A 19,954-nucleotide genomic window follows, 5' to 3' on the forward strand; every position below is an offset into this window, starting at 1 on the left:
ATGGTATTTTGTGTTATAAAAAGAGCCCTGAAAAGCAAGAGCAGCTAGGGACAAAACTAAGTGACAAAGTGACATTCTAGACTACCATCTTAAAGATGACAATTTTTTTGGAATATTTAATTCCTGCAAAACACAGATAAATCCATTTATGTCCTAAGGACAAGAGAAGAATGTATATTTGTTTGTTTGAACATGTTTTTAAATAACAATTGAGTCAATGTACTTGACACTTTAAATATCTGCTGATTTTTTAAACTAAGGGAATTTGCGGCTAAAGTATATCTATGACTTTCAATAAAAATGTGAGTAAAATGCTATTTAAATTCTATACCTGGGATATTACTAATTTGTATTTCTGGAAAGGATATTGAAATATATGTATCTATTGCAACTTAATGAAATTATGAGACTAAATGATATGATATTTTATCTTTCCTTTAAATCAAGTAGACCATAGGAATAATATTCCACTAACTGTAATACTTATTGCATGTTCAATAGAAAGCCAAGAAAAATGTGGCAATCAAAAAAGAAAGGAAGAGGATTTTCTTTGATGATCTTCAGAATGAAGGGGAAGTATAAGATTTTCTTCATCAAAGGAAACATGTAAACTGCAATTTATTTTTATATTCTGTTGGGTCTAGGTACTCCCCTGGCCCATGTGACCCAAAGATAATGCTTAATAGATGTAGTCACTTTTTAACAATGCCCTAACAGAGATCACAAGCTGTGTCAGCAAAACACCTCTGACTAATTTTCTCACTGTTTCAGAAAACAGAAATTCAAGATTAGCTTTCCTCAGAGACTATTCCTTGTCTTGTATTGAGTTGGCCATTGTGTTCTTTGTTTTTATGTTATTGCTTCCTAAATACCTGACAGAACCAACTTAGATGAGGAAAGAATTTTATTGAGTCATGGTTTCAGAAGACTGCAGTTCCTCGGAGCAAAGAAGGCATCATGATGGCAAAAGCTTATAGCAAAGTTTGTAAACACTGTGGGCCATGAAGTAGGGAGAGGAAGATGGTAATTAGAGGCCCAGTATAACCTTCAAAAGTCTATTCCTTCAGGCTTTCTTTCCACCAGCTGGGTCCTGCATCCCAGGGACTCCCAGACTCTTAAAACAGCTCTACTAAATTAGGATCAACATTCAAACCACATGCCTGGGGGATTGTTTCAGATTCAAACTCGAACTGATATCTCTTGACATGTTCTCACATGATTGGACCTAGTATGCATTGCCTGAAACTTAATGAATTCTTACAAGGACACTGGTAAGATTGGATTAAACCATTGTTTCTATGAAGCATTATAATCATCTCTTTAAAGGCTCTTTCTCCAAATATCATCACATTCCAAAGAGCTAGGTGTTAATGATGCTGGACTTTGGGGCTCAGGAGGAGTTCCCCAACTTAATAAACCCCAATTTGGGGACCTGTTTTATTTTTAACAAAGAATTAATGAAAGTGAACTCAAGAAGGTAAATTATGAATTCAGTTTATGTAGAGAGAAATCCCTAATTCTGGGGTTTATATAAGGAAAATTGGGATCTAGCAAGAAGGCTAGAGCAGAGCCATAAGCATGTGGGAAATAGAAAACAGGAACTGAGGTGGAAAACACTGCATAGTTACCAGGTTCATTTAAAAGAAACTGAGGTTTTTAAGGAAAGATTGGAGTAGACCCAGAAACCCATGGAAGATAAAAGCATATATAGCATCTGCCTTGTGCTTCCCTATGGAAGGAAGTTAAGAGGGCAAATTGTGGGAGCTTAAGGAAGAATAGCAGAGGGAAAATGTAAAGCAGAGATCAAGAGACTCTGATGATAAATGAGTAGTGAATAGTCATACCTACAGCTCCAGCTCCCCTGAGTTTAGAGAAGTTGCACAGGTTACAGGCCTGGGATTAGTGAAGGCACCCATATGGTAGGTCTGGAGTGTAAGAGAAGTGTGTATGTGGTAGATTCAGAGATCAGAGGAAAATCATATGTGTAATTAAAGTGAGAAGTTACCCCAAGGTATAAAACAGAGGTAAACAGAGAATTACTCTGACCAAGAAATGGCACTGTGCCTTCCCACCTACCCATCCTGGATGAGGTAGGGGAGAGACCAGACTCACTTGTACCCTGTAGCCCAAAAGAGGAGAGGCTGCCAGAGAGAGCAACAAGAAGGCTATATACTTTATTGACCAGAAAATGTATTCTTTCATCAGAGTCAGGTATGTAAGGCAAAGACCAAATTGGTTTACTGATATGGAGGGCGAAGCCTAGAGTCAGCCCATCTAGGTAGCATGCTAGACCATGGGAAGAAGGTTGCACTATAGCTGATGTATAGGAGTCTTGAACAGACATGAGTTCCATTTCTGCAAAGAGATCTGTTTGTTCCAAGGAGGGTTGGTATCTCTTGGGTCTTTCTGGGCTTTAATTTCTAACTGAATCTGCCTAAAAGAAGATAGCTTTCTGCTATTTCTTCTTCATTAGGCCTTCCCTATATGAACATTAAGGAGGCACAATTGATTTCACAACAGTAGGCATGAATTGAGTCAGTTGCATATTCTCATAGAGTGACAGAATGCAATTGATTGATATCAGCTAAAAACCACCTTGCAACATTCCTGCATTTAGCAAGGGGTAGTGGGGGGTATGTTTCTCAAGAAAGCTAAAGGAGGGCTGGAGAGATGGCTTACTGGTTAAGGAGTTGCCTGTGAAACCAAGAACCCAGGTTTGATTCCCCAGTACCCATGTAAGACAGATGTACAAGGTAGTACATGAATCTGGAGTTAATTTACACTGGCTAGAGGCCCTGGTGTGTCCATTCTTTCTCTCTCTCTCTTTTTCCTTCTCTCTGTCTGTGTCTGTCTTAAATAAATATTTAAAATGGCTAAAGGAAATGACTCCAAATATATATATACACAAAGAAGTGATAAATTAAGCTGGGTGTGATGGTGCACACCTTAATCTCAGCACTTGGGAGTCACAGGTAGGAGAATCACCATGAGTTAGAGGCCACCATGAGACTACATAGTGAATTCCAGGTCAGCCTAGGCTAGAGTGAAACCCTACCTCAAAAAAAAAAAAAACAAAAAACAACAACAAAAAAAAAAAAAGAAAAAAATCTAACTAACTAACTAGCTAACTAACAACTAACTAAATAAACTAAATAAATAAATAAAGTGTTAATTACTTGTGGCTAGGGCTAAAAACAATGTTTTATACACTACGTATATATACTGAAATATTGTATTACCGCATTAATATGTAACATTTTATGCAGTTAGCCTATGAAGTATAAGTTAAAAATGAATTTAATTCGGGTATAAACTTCTTGTCAAATATTGTTGGTGCTGCATAAATAAAGTTTCTACATTTGTGTCTAATGGACAGTGAATAGGAAATATACTATGTCATGTGATGACTTAGTGGTCAATCATGAATTACATGTGCAACAGTGGCTGCATGAAGTTATATTGTCTAATAATAAACAAGCCATCTTATTTTCCCAAGTATTTTCTTTGATTACACAATGACAAAATCCACTAATGATGCATCTCTCATATTGTATCCCTATCATTTAACCATGAATGACTAACCTATCAAATTGTATCAGTATTGAATACAAACAGATTTTCCCCTTGTAATTGCATAACCAATATAGTGTAATAAATATTTACATAATGCTTAGAGAGTTTTATTTATTATAAGTAATCTGGAGAAATTATAAGGCATATGAGAGACTAAGTAGTTATAAGCAAATACTATGTTATTTTATTGGATGAATTTGGAAATTAGATTTTGTTACCTTAGTGTCCTGAAATCAAGTCCTGTACATACCTAGAGTGTTGACTATATATGTTTTTAGATATATTTCAAATCTTTAAGCAATATGTTTCTAAATCTTAAACATTACATAATTATTATTCTTTTTAAAAATACATTATTATTTATCTGAGAGAGAGAAAGAGGTAGAGAAAGGGGAGGATAACAGCACATCAGGGCCTCCAGCCACTACAAATGAACTCCAGATGCATGCACCTCCTTGCACATCTGGATTACATGGATCCTGGAGAGTTGAACTGGGATCCTCTCTCTAGCTTTGTAGGCAAATGCCTTAACGGCTAAGCCATCTCTCCAGCCCATAATTATTATTCTTAATGACTATTTTAAGTAAGTTATAACAAAGAACTTACACTTCTCATTCTTCCCCAACTTAAGCTGAGGATGTTACTTCCAGCAATAATTTTTCTGTCTTTATTCTAGACCAGTGTATACATATTCATATTATGTCATATCTCATGGTATTTCATTAATTTGTACTACTTTATGCTATTATGTAATAGTTTTATGTAATAGTTGAAATGAATGAAATTAAGAGGAAACTAATTTCAACTACAGTCAGTTTTCCATTTATGAGAAACATATACTGGTTTAATCTTTTGATCTACCATAGGCTTTCCCTAGATATGCCTTGGGGATCATTTTCAATGTAACATTTTATTCATGAAGAAGTATTCTAAACAAGTAAGTTTTGAAAACTTGGATCAGAAAATGTAGTAAACACATATATATTTGATGTTATTTTTTATATGTCAAACTCATTTGTTTTATTTTATCAAAGCAGTGTATTTTCTGCTGTGCAATAATGTTTCTTGTATAGAGATTGTTTGAGCTTTTGTTCTTGTGCTTGTATATTTTGGAATGATGCTTCACTAAATGAAAATGAAGCACAGTTGCCACGAATGCTGGAGCTGCAGAGAACAAGTCACCAGTGATCAATGCACTTAAATAAGAGCTGGGTGAATAAAATGGTGGTAACACCAATGAAAAGAAATTACAAATCACTCATGTTTTTAAATTTCATTTGAAATGCACCTTTTGTAAATGTAAAAAAAAAAAACAAAAAGGAAACCTGATTTACAATCTTATATTTTGCAGACACAGCATTATATTTTAATAAGTTTTCTTTCCTATTAGACTAACTTATGGCCACAAATTCCCATAAAGTGTAAAAAATAATAGTTTGGTTTATTGATGAGTCGAAGTAATGCAGATCCCTTCATATTATTGTTTTATCTGATAGATTTGCAGATTAATCTTTAATGGCTTAAGATATACAGTAAAGAATTTGAAGGTTACAGAGCAATCAAAACCTCCATATTTAACCAGGTGAATTCCATTCAGGAACATGCCAAGAACTGCTTTTACCCTTATATAAGATTAACAGGAGGCCTGTTTGCTATTATAATCAATTCTAGTAGCCATTAGGAAAATTACTGTGGGATTAAAAATACGAAATAGTAAGCTCAAAGGTTGGTGCATTTGGCAGTCATTTATAATCGTAAAACCTGGCTTTGTGAGAGCAACATGTATAAATCAGAATCAAATGGATGGATTGTTAAAGTTAATAATACTGTAACATTATGTTTCAGAAAACTCTGCAATAAATACTACTAACCAGTGCTTTTCCTCATATAGGAAGAGGTTTAATGCAATATGGCATTGGTTACAGTTTTTGTTTGTGGGAAAGCATAATGAAATGCTAATAAATTTGCATATCCTAAAGTAGGTGAAAGTAAATGTGAATTGTGGAAAACAATGGTATTTTTAAAAAGATGTCAGGAAACAATTCCTAAATTACATGAAATTCTTTAAAAATTGTGTGTTGTCTTATTTAACATTTTCATACTATGAAATTATTATGTACATTAAAAGATAAGAACAGTTAAATACATGTTACTTTGTAATTTAAGTAGACATACAAAAAGGTACTCATAGCTATTGTCTCAAAGTGCTTTGCATTTTTCTAATCTGTGTCCTGAATTCAATAGTACTTAATAATGCAAAATGATTTATTGTTCATAACTCCTTTTACCATTCATAATAAATGATAATTTTATTTTATTGATGCCATTTCCTCACATATTATTTCTCAAATTTAAAAAATGTATTTATTTGAGAGAAGGAGAGAGAATAGGCACATCAATCAGGGCACTCCAAGTGCATGTGCCACAATGTGCATCTGGCTTATGTGAGTACTGGGGAATTGAACCTGTGTCCTTAGGCTTTGCAGGCAATCACCTTAACCACTAAGCAATCTTTCCAGACTCAAGGTGGCAGTTTTTTTTTTTTTTTTTTTTTTTTTTTCTTGAGATATGGTCTCACTCCAGCCCAGGCTGACCTGTAACTCAGTATGCAGTTTCAGTGTAGCCTCAAACTCACAGTGATCCTCCTACCTCTGCCTCCCAAGTGCTAGAATTAGAGGCATGTGCCACCCCACCATGTTTGCTTCTCAGACAATTTAACTACAGTTAATTAAGAAGAGCTACTACCAGATGATAGGAGGGGTGATGATTTTAGTTGTATGTTAATTAGATTAGTTAAGCAATGGTATAATTTAAATGGATATATGTTTCTAAAATTATTGTTTTTGATGGAGTGAAATATTATAGAATCCTTAAAGTATAATTGGGCATATATATGTCACATATACAAGTGTGTTATTTAATATATTTAATAAGATTTTAGTAAAATTTTATATAATTATATTACTAGTGATTTTCTATTACTACTTTCTTTCCCTTAAAATGTACAAATTAAGCTTCAAATATTTGCAACCCCATCCTAAGGACACATTAGGGATGTAAACATATCAGTTGTTTTTAAATAAGTGAGGACAAGTCCAACAAACTGTGACAGAGCAAGTACATGTTCTTTGTTAAGGTCTCCAAGTTCTATGTACTATGTAATAAAATGCTGCAGCTGGCTTTGAGAAGAATGTCAAATTTCTCCAGAGATTACTTGAGTAGCTGTGAGATTCAGAAACTACGCAAAACACCTGACAGCAAACAATGGCCCTTGGCTTGTTGATACAAGATGAATATCACTTAGACCTGTTGTTACATGTTCCAAGCACAGACACACAGATTAACGCGAGTCATGCCTGGAGCAGGAGAATTCCATCTCCCTGTTGCTTTGCATGCTGAGCTGCAGTCTATTCTGTGTTGCTTATTTCACATGGTAAAATACTGTGTCCTGGTTAAACTTACTGTGTCATGTTATTTTGATCAGTGATATCATAAGACTAAATTCAAGCAGTTGTTACTTTCACCAAAAATAAAGTTCAAGTAGAGCATGTAACATGAAGACAACTCAAATTTTAGTGATCACCTATTAGAAACTTTCTAAGAACATACCCATATTTGTTTTCCTCCTTAGAGTGACAGACTTTATTTTATTTTATTTAATTAATCTATTTATTTATTTGGTTTTTCAAGGTAGGGCCTCTATATAGCTCAGGCTGACCTGGAATTCACTATGTAGTCTCAGAGTGGCCTCAGACTCACAGCAATCCTCCTCTGCCTCCCAAGTGCTGGGATTAAAGGCATGTTCTACCATGCTTGGCTCTAGATTGACAGACTTTTATTTATTTATTTATTTATTTATTTATTTATTTATTTATTTATTTATTTATTTATTATCCTTTTTAAGGCAGGTTCTCATTCCAGCACAGGCTGACTTAGAAGTTACTATGTAGCCCCAGGCAGGCTTCCAGTTCATGGAAATTATTCTACCTCAGCCTCCCAAGTACTAGGATTAAAGGCATGCACCACCATGCCTGGCTGACATTTTATTCATAATCCCAGATGAAATTTGAGTTATATATTTCCTCTGCTATGACTTCTTTTTTTTTTTTTTTTTTACTGTGGAAGTTCACATACTTATCATAAGATCTTTTCCCAACATATTAGACTATACAGAATCTGGAATGTACCTGTTAACTACTGCAACTCACTTATCTCTGTAATGTTCTGTATGTTTATGTAGGACAATAAGATCATGAGTAGCTTTGTAAGACCCCCTTCCATCATTTCTCCATAATGGATTTTATCTCTACATTAACTCAAGTTGTAGTGGAAATACAGAAGAGGAGCGGCAACAAAGATGATCTTGTTACTCTGGTATAAGCAAACAGACCTATGAACACATGTGAGACTGATTGGTCTTCCCTCTAGATGTTTATATCGACTAAATCTCATTACTTTGGTAAAACTCCTCAAGACCTTGTTACAACCTCATGCTATGCTAGGCTTTGGGCTCAGAATGTAACCCAGAAAACTGTGGATACTGTGGTCACAAATGTAGCACAGGAGACTGAGGCTGGACACTTAAAAGTGGTTTTGTCTAGAACCATGTAGAATTTCATACTTCCTGATCACCAGTGCTTAATGTATTTCTGCAGAGATGTTTGAAGAAAACCCGCATGTTTAGAGCCACTTATTTATTTTTTTTGGAAAATTATACTAGAAGATATAGTGGATAAAATGCAATCTTTCAAAGTATGCTTATGGAAAATTGAGATATCTAATCCATGAAAATGAAACCTCTTGGGCTGGAGAGAAGGCTTAATGATTAAGGTGTCTGCCTGCAAAGCCTGATAATTCATGTTCAAATCTGCAGTTCCCACATAGCCAGATGCAAGGTGAGGCAAGCGTGCAATGTTGCACATGCACAGAAGGGACACAAGGTGTCTGGAGTTCATTTACAGTGGCTGAAAAGGCCCTGGTTCACCCATTCTCTCTCTCTTTCTCTCTCTAGCTTTCTCAAAAATAAAATAGTAATTGATTTGGGATCTCCCTATATTTGTTATGAAAGCATTTAGTGCTATGAATTTTCCCCTGAGGACTGCCTTCATTATGTCCCATAATGTTGGTATGATGTGTTCTCATCATCATTCATTCATTTCTAGAAATTTCACTTTTATTTCATCCACTCTCCATTTATTGTTGAAAAGTGTGATGTTCAGTTTCCAAGAGCCAATGGGATTCTTGGGGGTTCTTTTGTTGTTAATTTCTAGCAATATACCATTGCAAGGAACTTTGTCAATCTTCCTAAATATATGGAGGCAGGCTTTGTGACCCAGTATATGATCTGTTTTAGAGAATGTTCCATGGGCTGCTGAGAAGAATGTGTAGTTTGTGGATTTGGAATGGGATGCTCTGTAGATGTCCATTAGGTGTAAGTGATCTAAGGTTTTGTTGAGCTCTCTTACTTCCCTGTTGAGTTTCTGTTTGGATGATTTGTCTATTACTGATAATGGTGTATTGAAGTCCCCAGCTATGATGGTGTTGGCCGTTATTTCTGTTTTATTGTCAAGTAAGTTTCGTTTTATGAACTGTGGTGGGCCTGTGTTTGCTGCATACAGATTTATGATTGTAATATCCTCTTGATGGATCATTCCCTTGATAAATAGGAAGTGGCCTTCTTTGTCTTTTTTGATTATTTTTGGTTTGAAGTCTACTTTATCTGATATTAGTATAGCTACACCTGCTTGTTTCTTATGCCCATTTGCTTGGAATATTGTTTTCTACACTTTCAACCTGAGGTGGTGTCTGTCTTTGGTGGTGAGGTGGGTTCTTGAAGAAAATAGATTGAGGGGTCTAATTTTCTGATCCATCCTGTTAGCTTGTGCCTCTGGATGGGTGAATTGAGGCCATTAATATTTAGGGTAATGACTGTGAGGTTTGATTTGACCCCAGCAATATTATGTTGGTATATGTGATTTGGTGTTTTCATGGACTTTGAAGTTTTTTGTGCTTTCTCTGAGTTTGGTTATTGTGGTCTGCTTCTTCTAGGCATTTGAGGTTGATTATTTGATTCTTCTGTGTGGATATTTCCTCAAATACTCTCTATATGTTTGGTTTTTTGTTCATATAATTGTAAAGCTAAATTTTGCCATGGAAAGTTTTTCTTTCACCACCTATCATGAGGGATACTTTTGCTGGGTAAGTAGTTTGTTTCTTTGATTTTGCAGTGTTCCATTCCAGGCCCTTGTGGATTTCATGGTTTCCATTGAGAAGTCTGAAGTAATTCTTATGGAGTTACCTTTAAAAGTGGTATGCTGTTTTCCCTAGCTGCTTTTAGGATTTTCTCTTTGGTGTCAATGTTTATAGTCTTAATGACAATATGCCTTGGAGAGTTTCTCCTTTGGTCCAATGTGTTTGGAGTTCTGTTAGCTTCTTGTATTATGATGGTCCTTTCTTTTGAGAGAGTGGAAAGTTTTCTTTGATTATTTTGTGAAATAAGTTCTCCATGCCTTTGGTCTGAATTTCTTCCCCTTCTGGTATTCCTATGATCTGGATGTTAGGACATTTAAGGGTATCCACAATTTCCTCCTTTTCTGTTCACAGAAATTTTTGAACTTATCGAAACTTTTAAACTCTCAAACTCTTTCTTCTGTCTTGTCTTCCAGATCAGAGTTTCTATCCTCCACATGGCTGACTCTATTCTTGAGAGCTTCTAAAGAGTTTTGGAGTTGTTCAATTAGGTTTGCATTTTGTACTACTTTTCTATGTATAGTTTCCATCCTTCTGTCAAGCTCCCTTTTCACATCATTTTCTGATTTTTTTTTTCCAACTTCAGACAGTTTTACTGCTACTATAAGCTGTGGATCAACATTTTTGGTTCTTTCTTTGCTCCCTCCCTCTGCCACCTGCTCCCAAAGCCTGTATTTCCCTTGCAGGAGCCAGGGATGGGGAGGCAAAAACAGGGAGGCCCTGATTTTGTGTGCACCTCCGCCCTTCCTTGTCCCAGGCCTGCGGATCCCCATCACAGGACCCCCAGTGGCTGTCCAGAAAGCATGCCATGGAGGTAATGAGCAACAGATCCTGTCTTGGGAGGCAGTTTTCATGCCTCCTCTTTCCCTCAAATCACTGCCTGGAGAGCCATTCCCTGTTTGGCATGTGCAAAACCTCTGCCTGCTCAAGGTGAGGGCTCACCTCTGGGGTTAAAGCCCCAGTCCTGGTCTGAGAAAGGTTCATTTCCCTGCATTGGAACAGCTTTCAATAGACAGCTTTACCTCCTGTGGAATGAAAGAGGGACGGAGCAGTGCAGTCCGTGCCCCCTCCCCTTGCATGCTGTATCATTGGAAGCTTGGGGCTGGCCAGCAGGCTTGAGCACCAGGCTCAGGCTGGGAGGGCTCTACCACACAGGAGCCCTCTCCTGAAGGCTGGCTATTCCCCTCACTGTCACATAGGTCTCTAGACCCCAAGACCATCCTCTCAGGCCTTTCTTGGGGGGTACCCAGCTGGCTTGGGGTAGCACAGCTGGCCTGAGAAACCGAGTTACTGTTCAAGCTCTGTAAACTGATAGAGACACAGACATCTCCCACCTGTAGCTGATGGCAGGGAAGAGAGAAGAGTTGTGCAGTCCTTCCAGGGTTGCAGGAAGACTAACCCTGGCCATACACAAAAAAAAGGGTACTCAGGGTGCACCTCGATGTTCACTTTGCTCTGCTGTTCACCAACAACGAAATGTAGCATGACAAATCCAGGCCACTGGCTCTCCTGAATGTCCATAAACATGCTAGAGTTGATCTTCAGGCCCCCACTCACTTCGGCACTGCGCACAAAATCCTGGGTCTGGAGGTCCTCCACCCATTTCAGCTCCCCTGTAGCCAGCTGAATGATGGCACCTTTCATGAAATGGGAGGGCAAATGGGTGGAGGTAATAGAGGGTGGAGTTGGCTTCCTGTCTGGGAAGGTGGCTCTGGTCTGCATGTCCAGACTTGATGCCACTAGGATTTCTGAGCCCATAGGCAGCAGACTTGGGTCAGTTCCAGTGAGCATCAGGTTGCCATTGGCTACAACCATTGCTTTGGGTAAAGGTTTTACCAGATCCTGATGGGACTGAGAGTAGAACCCACGAGCCTGATTTTCCTCTGCCACCTCTGCAGGGTTCCTGGCTGACCCTAGCCCCTCACCATGATAGTCAAGGGTATGGTGTGACAGGCTGAGAGGCCTGGGTTCATCTTTCCTCTGAGCTGCCGCCATACGATAGTCCTGAGAAGCTAAAGCGCCAACTACCCACTGAACCTCAAGGTCAGTGTCTGGGGTTCCACGGTGTGCAGGCACTGCCAACTCCACTCTCGGAGTTTGTCCATCCACCACGCATTCTACCACTGACACTAGTTCTCCTTGGCTTTCACCCTTGCTGCTGGGGGAGTCAAGGGCTTCACTTTCCTGTCTTACTAAATTTCGCTCTTGCTGTGTCTGTCCTCCATTGGCAGCAGCTGGTTCCAGAGCAGACTGGCCCTCCTGAGGGTTAAGCACTGGGCTGGTGCCTGCTGGAGAAGTTTCATGCAAGGTATATCCAGCAGGTAGCCTAGACATTTGATAATAAATGGGCATCCGGCCTGGAGCAAGATCCAGTGGCTGAGTACTTGAGTGATGAGGCAACTGGCCAGGTGGGGAGGTGGCAGAAGGGGCTTTGTTAAATGAGTGGTCTGGGGATGAAGCCTGGGGGGGGGGCGGAGTGGCTTCTTCTGCCAGGAGTGAGGCATATGGCACAAAATGTGGAAGGTGAGAGGTGGAAAGGTTGGCAGAAGGAGAAAGGAGGGGCTTGGTAGGAAACTAGGTGGTACAGCATAGGGAAGGCTATAATGAGATCCAATAAACTGCAGTGAGGTGGGTGGGAGCCGACCATAGTGGACTGGGGGATAGTGGATTCCTGGATGTTGAATCAGAGAAGATGCTACATTAAACGTGGGGGCAAAGGGCTCATGTTCACCACAGATGGCAGGCCATTTGGTGAGAAGGTGGCAGGTGGCACTGCCACCTTATATAGCATGCCATACTGGTCTACTGTTAGACCAGTAATGGCCTCAGCTCCATCCCCACCCAGGCTGACTCTGGCTCCAGCCTGGCTCTGCCCAGCCACCGCGACCCCTTGGGACCATTCGGAGGCATCACTAGAAGGTGTGTGGTTTGTGGAACAGCTGGTAGTTCTTCCCATATCCTTGCTGGTCACAGGGAGGTCTCATTTCTTTGGTGAAAGTCATTCCTGACTCCTCACATGGACAGGATTCATATTGCTTTGTAATGTTCCTGGAGCCAGGAAGGGGTTGGCTTGCTCCTTGGGGCATCAGAAGGGACTTCTCTGTGGCTTCCCTGCACCCTTCTCTGCTGCTGGCTGGGTTGCCCACATCTGAGCTTCTGGTGGTGCTTCTGAGCAGCTGTAGTAAGTGTCCTCCCCCCTGACTTGGGAGCGGGCCCATCTCACAGAGCTCCCTCGGCTCCCCTCGCTCCTCCAGGGAGCCGCTGCATCCACGGCTGGGCTGCCACCATCCCCCCTCCCCAGCCGCCATACACCCAGCGCCCCCTCCCAGCCGGGCGCTCAGAGATCCATTTTCTGATTTTCTTGATGCCTCTTGGAATTCATCCTTGCATTCTTTATGTCTTCATTTAGCATTGCCAGCTGATTTTTGAGGTTCTCTTTTTTTTCATTCTCCTTCATATCTCTTAACTGTCTTTGAACTCCTTCCATTTTCTTATCTATTAGGTCTAGTCTAGTGATGGCAGCATCCACCTGATTATCAGTCCTTTGTTGCTTTTCTGCAAGTTCTACTAGTAGCTTTGTCAGGGTTGCATTACTCTAAGCTTCATTTTAGTGTTCTGATACTAATGTCTCTTCTATGGTTTTATTAGAGGTGTTCATTGTTAGACTGGGTGATCTTACTGGATTTTCTTGCATTCTATTTTTCATGTTATTTTTTTTTCTGCTGTGGTCTGCCCATCACAGTGTATGGGCAGGGAGAGTAGGACTGTGGTTTTAATGAGTGAGGGAAGTGGTGCCTCTTGGGGGAACTGGCCTGAGCTAGCACACAGGCAAGCAAATGAGCAGAGTGGTCCTGAACTAACACATGGGTGGATGGATCAGCCTGAACTCACCCACAGCAGGAAGTTGAAGCAGCCTGAGGCCGGACGACAAAGCAGCCATAGCTCTCACTGTGTGGAATGCCAAAGCAGCCTGAGCTCTCACATGGTGGGGCACCAAAGAAGCCTGAGCTTTCGCATGGAGGGATGCTGAAGCACCAAGCACCAAAGCAACCTAAACTAGTTTGTGGTGCGACACTGTAGCAGTCTGAGCTCACACACAACAGGATATTGGCTGGTGGCAGGCATGGCAGATGGGGGATTGAGATGGTGTGGCCGAACAGACAGAGTGAGTCTGAGCTTATATGGGCAGGTGGAATGGACCTGAGCTTGTGCGTGGATGGGTGGGTGGCTGGAGAAGTATGTGGGCAAATGGGCAGAGCAAGATAAGCTTGCACAAGCAGATGGGTGGCATACATTTGGCAGGTAGATGAACAGATAGGGCCTGAGCTCCAGAGGGCCAGTAGGCAGAGCCTGCCCAAGGTCATGTGTGGGCGTGGATAGCAGGGTGATTGCTCCTGTGCAGTGAGGCAAGTAGAACAATGCTAGTCTGGGTCCCCTTTCATACAGTAAGTGTGGGTGTATCCTGAAGCTGGGACTATGTGTATGGCTGCTGCTTGGGAGAATTGGGGAACTGGTGGGCTACCGGAAGTGAGATAATGAGTGATTCCCTTTCTTTTTCCGCTCTGTGCCCTCCCACTGGTGATCTATTAGAAATTTATCTCCCCTAAAAGCCCCAGTGAACTCTTAGTGCCTTGCCTTTCTTTCCTGGGGAGGTGTGACACACTTAGGCAGTACTGAGCTAACATGTGGCTGTGCGGGTCTACCAGAGCTCTTGCCTGGCAGGAAACTGAAGAGGTCTGAGGTGGATGCTGAAACAGCCTGAGATGTCACACAATGGGACACTAAACAGTCTGAACTGGAAAAGCAAGAAGAATCCGACACGAAAAGGTCCACATGGAAATGAAAACATAAAAACACTCAAAAGAGAAATTGAGGATGACTTGAGAAAATGGAAAGACCTCCCATGCTCCTGGATAAGCAGAATTAACATTTGAATATGAACATCCTACCAAAGGCAATATACAGATTTAATGCAATTCCAACTATCATCCCAAAATGATTCTTCAGAGATCAAAAAATTAACTCAAAGTACATATGGAAAGGCAAAAACCTTGGATGCCCAAACAAATTCTCAGCAAAAGAAATACCTCTGGTGGCATCACCATACCTGATCTAAAGCTGTATTACAAAGCCATAGTAATAAAAACAGCATGGTACTGGCATAAAAACAGGAGTATAGACCAATGGAATAGAATTGAGGACACAGACGTTGGGTCAAGCAACTATAGCTACTTGATATTTGACAAAGGCCCTAACACTATTGGCTGGAAAAAAGACAGCATCATCAACAAATGGTGCTGGACAAACTGGAAAACCATATGCAGAAAACTGAAACTTGATCCAAACATTTCACCATGCACAACACTCAAGTCCCAATGGATCAAAGACCTCAATATAAGACCAGAAACTCAGCTACTACCAGAAGAAAATATAGGAGGAACTTTCCATAATATAAGAATGGAAAAAGACTTCATGAACAAAACCCTGTAGCACAGGATCTTAAGCAGTCAATCAACCAATGGGATCAAATGAAGCTGAAGAGTTTCTTCACAGGCAAACATACAATAAGCAAAGCCAATAGATTACCCACATAATGGGAGAAAATATTTGCTGAATATCCAACTAACAGAGGCCTAATCTCTAGAATCTACAAAGAACTCAAAAACCTAAACAAAAAGTCAAACAGCCCACTCACCAAATGGGGCAAAGAGCTGGACAGGCAGTTCACAGAGGAAGAAATACAAATAGCAAACACATACTTAAGAAAATGTTCATCATCCCTAATCATCAGGCAAATGCAAATTAAAACAATGATGAGATTCTATGTTATCCCAATAAGGATAGCAAACATCAAAAAATCTAATGAAAATAAATGCTGGTGAGGATGTGGGAACTAGGAACCCTCATCGACTATTGGTGGGAGTGTAAGATGGTATAACCACTTTGGAGAGCAATATGGAGAATCCTTAAAAAGCTGACTATAGTATGACCAACAGACCCAGTTGTTCCTTTACCTGGCATGTACCCTAACGCCTTCAAGCCTCAGTCCAGAGAGATTTGTTCAACCATGTTTGTAGCAGCTCAATTCGTAATAGCTAAGAGCTGGAATCAACCCAGATATCCATCACTAGAAGAATAGATAACTAAGATGTGGTATATCTACACAATGGAATTCTAAACAACAGGAAGAAAAATTGACACAATGAAATTTGAAGTAAAATGGTTAAACCTGGAAGAGATCATTCTCAGTGAAATTACCCAAGCACAGAAAGATAATCACCACATAGTCTCACTCATCTACAGCACCTAACCTGAATCTACCCAACATGGCAATATATTCTGCAAGCATCTTGAGGACTAGACAATAGAGTGGGTATAAAGGGAGGGGAGGGCAAAGTAGGGGGTGTGGGACACGAATATAGACCCACATGGCAATGGTGCCATAAAATTCTACATCCTAAAATGCAGATGAAAAAGAAAAGGTTGAACCTTATAGACCCTTAGAAGGAATACTCGAGTCACAAGGCACTGGATAGGGTATGATGAAGACTGACTTTAATCTTCTACAGCTTCTCAATCTCTCTCTCTCTCCCCTCTCTCTCTTCTCTGTAACTGTTTTATATTAGTTATTGTTTTATTCCTTCTATTAGTGGGCACTGACCTGTAACTTCCAGTACCAAAAGGTGGCTATCATTCACAATGAGCTTTTGATCAGAGAGACCTACAAGGTTTCCTAAAAGAAAGAGATCTCTGTCAGAGTACTTGATGACCCACCAAAGGTTAGTGATAAGAACCTACTGCTGAAGACACCATATGTGATTTATATGTAATATGGAGTGACATGGATGGTAGCTGGAAGAGAGTCAGTCTTCAGACAGTCAGTGCATCTAGTGCCAAAAGGTGCTACATGGGCGACTGGGGGAAAATGACTGTGGTGGTTTGATTCAGGTGTCCCCCATAAACTTAGGTGTTCTGAATGCTAGGTTCCCAGCTGATGGATATTTGGGAATTAATGCCTCCTGGAGGGAGTGTATTGTTGGGGGCGGGCTTATGGGCTTTATAGCCAGTTTCCCCATGCCAGTGTGTGGCACACCCTCCTATTGCTGTGGTCCACCTTCTGTTGGCCAGGGGTTGATGTCCACCCTCTGCTCATGCCATCGTTTTCCCCTGCCATCGTGGAGCTTCCCCTCAAGCCTGTAAGCCAAAATAAATCTCTTTTTCCCAGAAGCTGCTCTTGGTCCAGTGATTTCTACCAGCAATGTGAACCAGACTGCAACAGTAAAGTGGTACCGAGGAGTGGGGTTGCTGCTAGACACCTGACTATGTGGCTTTGGCCTTTTGGAGCTGATTTTTCAAGAGGAATGTGGGAGGATTTGAAACCTTGGCCTAAGAGATGCTTTGCAGTGCTGTAAGTACAGCCTGATGGACTATTCTGGTCTGAGCTGAAAGACCTGAAGGCAGTAAGAACTATGGACTGTGAGGTTTGGTTTATGAGGATGAGAAAGAGCTTTGCTTGGACTGGGCTAGCAGTTTGTGTGAGAAACTTGCTCTTATGCCCATGTCTTGAGAAGTTGTGCAGGGTTGCTTTGCGTAGAAATGAACTGGTATGTGCAGAGGGATATAGCACAGAAAGAAAAATCTTTGGGTGAATTGTTCCCTGTTCAGCTGCAACTGAGAGATTACAACCTTTGAGACTGGGCTAGCTGACCTGCACTGGGGCAACAAGAAGAATGTAGACTCTTTAGAAGGGGCCTGAGTGCTCAAGGAGTCCTGTTCTTCAAAGTCTGCTTTATTCTCCCCTGGATTAACAAATTGGCACCCTACCTGGTATTGTGGAATATAAGAAATGCTGGAAAGAGAGTCATTGAGTTTGCAACACGGTCTTGTGTTTTGGAAATGGCCATGGGCAGTGTGAAGCGGGTTTGCTGGTTGCCGGCATAGAGACCACATGGGGCCATGAGGGTGAACCGTGGCTTGCAGTGGAGACCCAGTGGAGATGCCAGGACCATGAGATGGCTGCTGAGGAGCTGCTGGTCCCAATGAAGTTTTCCAGGACTGTGAGTAGCCTAGCTGGAGGGGCAGAATTGGAATGCCAGAGACTTGTTGCTGGTTAGAATTATTGGACTTGGAGATTTGTCAGAGTTTGATGTTTGCCCTGGTTGTTTTAAATCTTGTATTGGTTGAATGTTTCTTTGCTATGCCCAATGCCATCTTTTGCAGTGTGAATATTTATTCTGTGCCATTCTGGGTTTTTTGAAGTTATATTTTGGTATTATGGCTCAGTTAAAAGATCTTGAACTCTGGGGATGTATGAACATCACTGGAATTGATAAAAAACTATGGGGACTTTTAAAGTCAGACTTAATGCATTGTATTTTACATAATGTATGGATATCAGTTTATGGGGGCCAGGGGCAGAATGTGGTGGTTTGATTCAGGTGTCCCCCATAAACTTAGGTGTTCTGAATGCTAGGTTCCCAGCTAATGGATATTTGGGAATTAATGCCTCTTGGAGGGAGTGTATTGTTGGGGGCGGGCTTATGGGCTTTATAGCCAGTTTCCCCATGCCAGTGTTTGGCATACCCTCCTGTTGCTGTGGTCCACCTTCTGTTGGCCAGGGGGTGATGTCCACCCTCTGCTCATGCCATCGTTTTCCCCTGCCATCGTGGAGCTTCCCTCAAGCCTTTAAGCCAAAATAAATCTCTTTTTCCCAGAAGCTGCTCTTGGTCCAGTGATTTCTACCAGCAATGTGAACCGGACTGCAACAATGACCAATATCTGTCCAAGGAATGCATGGTCTAACACACTTACCAGAAAATAACCTGTTGTGATGCTCATACAAGTGCAATAGTGGTGCACAGCCATGGTGGGAAACTAACTGCTCATGATTTGGCTAACTGATCCAGTCAGTGGAATAGGACCCATGTCTAGAACTGGGAAACAAGTCAGAACCATATCCAAACATGAGCCCGTTCTCCATCTTCAAGCTACCACCAATTGTGGGGTATAAGAGGGCCTACAACTATTGCATGGTATTATGTATATATATATATACATACATACATATATATATATATATATATATATATATATATATATATATATGTAGAAGAATAGATTAATGGGGGTGAAAAGGCCCAAAGTGAGGTCAGGGGAAGAGATTTAGTAAAGGAAAGGTGGATGAAGGGTTAAACAAAATCTAAGAGGATATAAATAAATCTTATTTTAACTTACTCTTTTGGACAATGGAATACTCAAGGAGCCGTAAATTGTTGCTAGAAAATTTTCAGTGCCAGGAATGGGATACGTTTCAGTAAGTTGTTGGCCAGGGAGGTCCCTGATGCCCCCAAAACATTAGAGGTCATTGCCGAGGCCCTTGGTTTCCCACCAGGAATAGATGGCAAGACCCTATTGCTGAATACTCCACATATTTGGGCTGCAAGGATACTCAGAAATCCTGCTAGAACTGAGCTTATAACCTCGTCCAGCTGACAGAAAGCTGGAAGAAACCATTCTGCATGAAGTTCAATGGGAGAAAGAGAAATCACCAGTGAAGATACTTAACAGTGGACCCTCTAAGCCTTATATTTGGCTAGCCATGGCAATTGAGCCAATGGGTGCAAAAGTGGCATGCCTGTCATGGTGGAAACCAATTGCCCTCTAATTGGACTGGAGGCCCGCTCCATGGAAGGGAACAGATCCCTGATACTGAAAACTTAAAACAGATGTAGTCATGAGCCCTAGGGGTGTAACATCTGCTGCTGTCTGGCTAAATGTATATACTTTGCATATCAAACTGCCCAGGAAGCACTTGTCTTAATATTCAAACTCTTATATTAATGCTACTCTCACTTTTGGTAGTGAATCATTGCTTTTCAGATGGCAGTGAGATTAGGATGACTCAGAAGGAATCATGGTGCTGGAAAGAAATGACAGGAGTGCTCAGTACTGCAATATCCTTATCACACCTTCCAATGCTCAGGATCTATTTCAGAAGAAGTGGCAGAAAGAATGTAAAAGCCAGAGGTTAGGATAGGATTTCTTACAACATGCTCCCCCCAGACACAAAATGGCTTGGATATCCATGACATCACAGTGACTGACACTACTTACACAATACCATAATAGTAGG

General features: G+C 40.8%; 1 protein-coding gene and 1 pseudogene across 3 annotated transcripts in view; both read right to left on the reverse strand.

Annotated features, from left to right (window-relative positions):
- Spock3 (SPARC (osteonectin), cwcv and kazal like domains proteoglycan 3) overlaps positions 1-19,954 on the reverse strand; it is a 413,063-nt gene that overhangs the window by 51,748 nt on the left and 341,361 nt on the right. The window lies entirely within an intron of this gene.
- LOC101594366 lies at positions 10,803-12,853 on the reverse strand (annotated as a pseudogene).

The sequence above is a fragment of the Jaculus jaculus genome, chromosome 1, assembly GCF_020740685.1.
Source record: "Jaculus jaculus isolate mJacJac1 chromosome 1, mJacJac1.mat.Y.cur, whole genome shotgun sequence".
In the NCBI taxonomy this organism is placed as follows: Eukaryota; Metazoa; Chordata; class Mammalia; order Rodentia; family Dipodidae; genus Jaculus; species Jaculus jaculus.